Source organism: Nerophis ophidion, linkage group LG21, assembly GCF_033978795.1.
Source record: "Nerophis ophidion isolate RoL-2023_Sa linkage group LG21, RoL_Noph_v1.0, whole genome shotgun sequence".
NCBI classification, from domain to species: Eukaryota; Metazoa; Chordata; class Actinopteri; order Syngnathiformes; family Syngnathidae; genus Nerophis; species Nerophis ophidion.
In genome coordinates this window covers 23,805,268-23,811,997 of record NC_084631.1, presented here as the reverse complement: position 1 = coordinate 23,811,997, position 6,730 = coordinate 23,805,268, and positions in this window count along the sequence as shown.

Below are 6,730 nucleotides of genomic sequence, written 5' to 3'. Positions count from 1 at the left end.
ACTGCATTAAGCAGTGACAACGAGCCACAAATCGATCTCTAATAATGCACGAGACACTTAAAAGTTACACAATCTTGTCACGTTACCGTTTAAACAATTTATTCACTTACATACATTGCTTTCAGAAGCGTATGAAGGCTAAAAACACGACGCTAAGTTTTTCTTCATCTTTTTTAGTTTTACAGCAGCTGGCATCCATCTGTGTTGCATTACTGCTGTTTTTAGTGTCTGTTTATAATTACATTACAGCCTCTGCTTGAGTCCAGTTTTATTCAAAAACTCCCATATTATTTCCTTTACCATTTTCTATGTCCGCAAAATTAATCAGGTTCGTCTACGTCCCAGTACCTTCAGTTTTGCCCTCATAGTCAGTATTTCTACATTATCTATCCATCCATCCATCCATCCATCTTCTTCCGCTTATCCGAGGTCGGGTCGCGGGGGCAGCAGCCTAAGCAGGGAACCCCAAACTTTCCTCTCCCCAGCCACTTCCTCCAGCTCTTCCCGGGGATCCCGAGGCGTTTCCAGGCCAGTCGGGAGACATAGTCTTCCCAACGTCTCCTGGGTCTTCCCCGGGGCCTCCTACCGGTTGGACGTGCCCTAAACAGCTCCCTAGGGAGGCATTCGGGTGGCATCCTGACCAGATGGCCGAACCATCTCATCTGGCTCCTCTCGATGTGGAGGAGCAGCGGCTTTACTTTGATCTCCTTCTGGATGGCAGAGCTTCTCACCCTATCTCTAAGGGAGAGCCCCGCCACCCGGCGGAAGAAACTCATTTTGGCCGCTTGTACCGTTGATCTCGTCCTTTCGGTCTTAACCCAGAGCTCATGACCATAGGTGAGAATGGGAATGTAGATCGACCGGTAAATTGAGAGCTTTGCCTTTCCGCTCAGCTCCTTCTTCACCACAACGGATCGATACAGCGTCCGCATTACTCAAGACGCCACATCGATCCGCCTGTCGACCTCACGATCCACTCTTCCCTTACTCGTGAACAAGACTTTGAGGTACTTGAGCTCCTCCACTTGGGGCAGGGTCTCCTCCCCAACCCAGAGACGGCACTCCACCGTTTTCCAGGCGAGAACTATGCGGACTCGGACTTGGAAATGCTGATTCTCATCCCAGTCGCTTCACTCTCGGCTGCGAACCGATCCAGTAAGAGCTGAAGCACCACATCATCTGCAAAAAGCAGACACCTAATCCTGCAGCCACCAAACCAGATCCCCTCAACGCCTTGACTGCACCTAGAAATTCTGTCCATAAAAGTTATGAACAGAGTCGGTGACAAAGGGTTTCACTGAACGTTTTCATCTGAATTTCTACAATATATTTGGTAAATTCCAAAAAACATGTTTTTACATTGCTCCCACATTCCTCTATGGTGTTTCCCAATAAAAAACAATTGATCATTTAAATACCTATGCCCAATCCTAATTCTGCATTATGGTTACTTGGTGTTTCCTTACAATCCCTTTACGTCTTAAAACACGGACCTGTTCATGAACAGAAAAACACTGCCTTCCTTTTTCATAATTTTCCCAAATTATTTGCCACTGCTGTCCAATTATACTTCCTACATCGACTGTGTATTTATAGAAACATTCTACAAGACCCCGGAAGCTTAGTTTCCCATCATATTTTGCGACTTCCGCAAACGTTGTCAAAATAAAACACCCTGGTACATTACAATTGTCAACAAAACATGCAGGGAAGAACAACTATTACCAAGTGTACAAGTGATAGATTAAATAGAAATGTATGTCTATCTGTGTTGGCCCTGCGATGAGGTGGCGACTTGTCCAGTGTGTACCCCGCCTTCCGCCCGATTGTAGCTGAGATAGGCGCCAGCGCCCCCCGCAACCCCGAAAGGGAATAAGCGGTAGTAAATGGATGGATGGATGGATGTATCTATAAATATACAGAATTTAAAGTCGATGTTTAACTTTTGGCTTCAAAAGGACCTTATGGAAAGCAAGGATGTCATTCATTGGCGTGCAGTGCGTTTCCCACCTAGGACTTCAGTGATGTCTGACTTCAATGATTACCTCTCAAAATACCATCATTTATGTCAACTCATGACAATTGCTGGAGAAATACTAAACAGAAACACATTAATGCACTACTAGGCATTGAATGACCACCAACAGTGTACACAACAGGTTATTTTCTGGCACATTTAAAGGCCTACTGAAACCCACTACTACCGACCACGCAGTCTGATAGTTTATATATCAATGATGAAATATTAACATTGCAACACATGCCAATACGGCCTTTTTAGTTTACTAAATTGAAATTTTTAATTTCCCGAGAAGTGTCGTATTGAAAACATGACGTGTATGATGACGCGGGCGTTTGACGTCACCCGTTGTAGCGGACATTATTTTCCAGCCCAATCCAAGCTATAAGTAGTCTCCTTTAATCGCATAATTACACAGTATTCTGGACATCTGTGTTGCTGAATCTTTTGCAATTTGTTCAATTAATAATGGAGACGTCAAAGAAGAAAGATGGAGGTGGGAAGCTTTTAGCCTTTAGCCACAAAAACACAGCTGGTGTTTCCTTGTTTAAAATTCCCGAAGATGAAGCTTTACTATGGACCAGAGCGGTCCATAATAAATGTCAACCGGCAGTTTTCGGTGAGAAAATGGTGGTAATAAGTCGCCTCGTACCGTCCTGCTGCAACTGCCGTGACTTCCCTCAGAGACTCTGGCGTCAACACACCCGTGGCCACACTCCTCTGACTTTCAGGAACTATTTAATCTCACTAAAACACTAGCAACACAATAGGCAGATAAGGGAATTTCCAGAATTATCCTAGTAAATGTGTCTAATAACATCTGAATCACTCCCACTGCAATCGCCTTTTTTTTTTTTTTTTTTTTTACTTTTTTTTCTAGTCCTTCACTCTAAATTTCCTCATCCACAAATATTTCATCGTCGCTCAAATTAATGGGGAAATTGTTGCTTTCTCTGTCCGAATAACTTTAGCTGCCAATGGCTATGATTGTAAACAATGTGAGGATGTGAGGAGCCCTACAACCCGTGACGTCACACGCACATCGTCTGCTACTTCCATTAAAGGCAAGGCTTTTTTATTAGCGACCAAAAGCTGCGAACTTTATCGTTGATGTTCTCTACTAAATCCTTTCAGCAAAAATATGGCAATATCGCGAAATGATCAAGTATGACACATAGAATGGACCTGCTATCCCCGTTTAAATAAGAAAATCTCATTTCAGTAGGCCTTTAAATACCAATAAACACGCATTAGCAATTAAAAAATATCTTATGTGGTACTGTTAAAATTAAAATTGCAAAACAGATATTAAACATGAAAAAAATTAAGAAATCAAATATCTGAACTCACAATCTGTTGCACCCATTCGAGTTTCCGAGGTTGGCTGACATTGTCTCACAAGATGTGGTTTCTCTTTAAATATCCTTCTTGAAAATGGCCTTGCAAATATATGTGTTGTCTTGTCTCATCATAAAAGATGCAGACGAGGCTTGTTGGCTGAGTTCTTAAAGTTTACTCCACAGGGTGCTCATCAAAAACATCCTGCTGGGGCTGTGGCTAAACGTGGCTACTGTGCATGCGCTTCACTACTGTGGCATGCTGGGTAATGGAGTTCTTATGTTACATAGCTCATAACATCACTATGTATATCTGCCTTAAGCCATCTCAAAGTCCTTACTGAGAACAACTTGTGGTCTGATTGACTATCGCATCTGTCTGTCAACTGTATGTGCCCGTGCACTGTAAGTGAACGGATGCCCACATTAAGGATTCTGCAGGCTTCGAGCAGATCTGGTACAGCATGGCAACATAAGCTAGCTGAATTCCGATTGGATAAAAACTCTATAACCTAAAAACAACAGCGCTGGAAGGAGCATAATATGACATGAAGAGAATATGAGTACTTTTCAATATTTAGGGAGATTCAATAAAAAATACTTTTATCTTTAATTATGATCATGATTTCTGGTTAAGTTAGGCCAGCAGAGAAAGCCTTGTGGGCCCTGACGGCACAACACTTGTGTCACTAGGTTTGAAATACAATGGGGGGGCTTAGCTCGCAGGAGGTTTCTTGATGTGAACATTTTTGCACTTTGTCTAACAACTTTTTGGCACTGAAAGTGGAAGTGTAAGAAAGCTTGAGTCATCTTTAGTAAACGTGAGATGGCCCAAACAGATCAAGGAGGCAACTTGCAAACAGGGAAACATTTCCCAGATGATAGCAGTGTATACAAACTTGCACAGCACCACAGAGTTGACCTGAAAACCGAGGAGGTTCTGCTGGAAAGAAACTTTCTTGCCTGGAAAACAGTTGCTGGTTGTCCACCCACAAATATGATGTCTGTGCCCAACCTCTTTGATTCACAATTGTTGCACTTGCAAGATTGTTTTGCTTACAACTTGTTGTTACTGTATGAGAATGACACAGCAAATACTGAACAAATGTAAATGGTTGAAAAGCAATATTGTTAGTCCTGTTATAAATGTCATTATTTACCTAAATAGACGGTTACAAATTAAATAGTTGACAAATGAGCAGTAACAGGGAAAAATAATGTTTTAGGAACTCGCTTCAATAAATATTTTGCCACTGATAGCCATCACACCATCAAATGAGACATCTTTTGTCATTATCTTCCCCGCGGTTCAGAAAATATTGACTTTGATTGCACAGAATCCTGGAAATTGCTACAAATGTGCCAGTACTGAGACAACAAGAATTTCAAGTCTTCTTCCGGGTTTACTTCTGTGAACACTGCAGGACGTGCCATGTCATGATGCCACGTCTGTATTCGGGTCATTTTACATTCACATTGGAGTCTGGACACATTTCTTTTGTAATGTGAACGACTTCATTAAAAAGATTAGATTTGACAAATAAAAACTGAATTGGGCATCTTTCCCTGCAGTGCTGTGAGCACACTAAATGTAGCCTTAATGCTGCTGTGGTCTGGCTCCACCTTGCTAAGGTAACAGTGAAAACGTGGAGTGGATTTTCAGTCGGGTCATGCAGGCATTACTGATGGAACGGATTGGATTGGATAATAAGCGCTGACAAAGGGTCTAAAAGATTTATGATCTCAAGGAATAATGACAGGTTACAGTATTATTTATTTGAACTCACATTCCTTCATATTTATATTACATTTTCTGCATTGTTTTGTAAAAAAAATAAATAAATAATTTAGGTCGTTTAAGAATATTTTGGGGGGCTTCTGCCCCCTAAAGTATTCCAAATGACGATAATGCCTGTTACCATATATGCCTCATTTAGTAGCATCAATGTTGCCAACTCTTCAGTAACAAAAGCAGGTATTGGCTGTCCTAAAAGTCACCAGAAGACATCAACTCATTGACAAAATCCATTGCAATGGACGGTGTAAAAGAGAGGAATAATGTCATAATAGGGATTACATTTTTTTTTTTTAAAAAGACATGTATGATTGGAATTGCAAATAAACTCTCTTCTGTTGATTATTAGTTAATCCATGCTTTGTTTGATCCCTCACCTAGGACTTGTTTGTTATGGGAGACCCAAACAGGGGCATAGAAGCTCATAGGATTCCTGGGACACACAAACTCCTCCATCACGTTAAGGTGGCAGCTCAGAGAGGAGTTTTAGTTCATCTTTAAATGTAAATCATTTGTTCTGCATTGTTAAATGTTAGAATATCACATTTAATCCAAAGACTGGATGGTTGTGACATTGACGAACGAACAGAATCTATTGACTGGCTCATTAACATGAACCATGTTCAACTAATGATGCTCTCCTCTCTGCTCTGACTGCAGCTGGGACTGCTGCACAAGGCTACTGTCAGGATGACCGCCTGTGAGGAGGGGCTCATGAATATTATTTTCACACCTTTCCTCTTTTTTCCACTTCATCCATTGATATTTCTGGAAGTATATTTACAATGTTTGAATATTGACTGCTGGTGTTAATATTCTTCTATTGTTTAGCATATTTCACTTTCCTAATATACAAACCCCGTTTCCATATGAGTTGGGAAATTGTGTTAGATGTAAATATAAACGGAATATCATGATTTGCTGATTATTTTTAACTCATATTCAGTTGAATATGCTACAAAGACAACATATTTGATGTTCAAACTGATAAACATCTTGTTTTTTGCAAATAATCATTAACTTTAGAATTTGATGCCAGCAACATGTGACAAAGAAGTTGGGAAAGGTGGCAATGAATACTGATAAAGTAGAGAAAGCCTCATCAAACACTTATTTGGAACATCCCACATGTGTGCAGGCTAATTGTGAACAGGTGGGTGCCATGATTGGGTATAAAAGCAGCTTCCATGAAATGCTAAGTAATTCACAAACAAGGATGGGGCGAGGGTCACCAATTTGTAAGTAAATTGTCGAACAGTTTTAGAACAACATTTCTCAATGAGCTATTGCAAGGAATTTAGGGATTTTACCATCAACGGTCCGTAAAATCATCAAAAGGTTCAGAGAATCTGGAGAAATCACTGCACGTAAGCGATGATGTTATGGACCTTTGATCCCTCGGGCGGTACTGCATCAAAAACCGACATCAGTGTGTAAAGGATATCACCACATGGGCTCAGGAACATTTCATTAAACCACTGTCAGTAACTACAGTTGGTCGCTACATCTGTAAGTGCAAGGTAAAACTCTGCTATGCAAAGCAAAACCCATTTATCAACAACACCAAGGAAAGCCGCT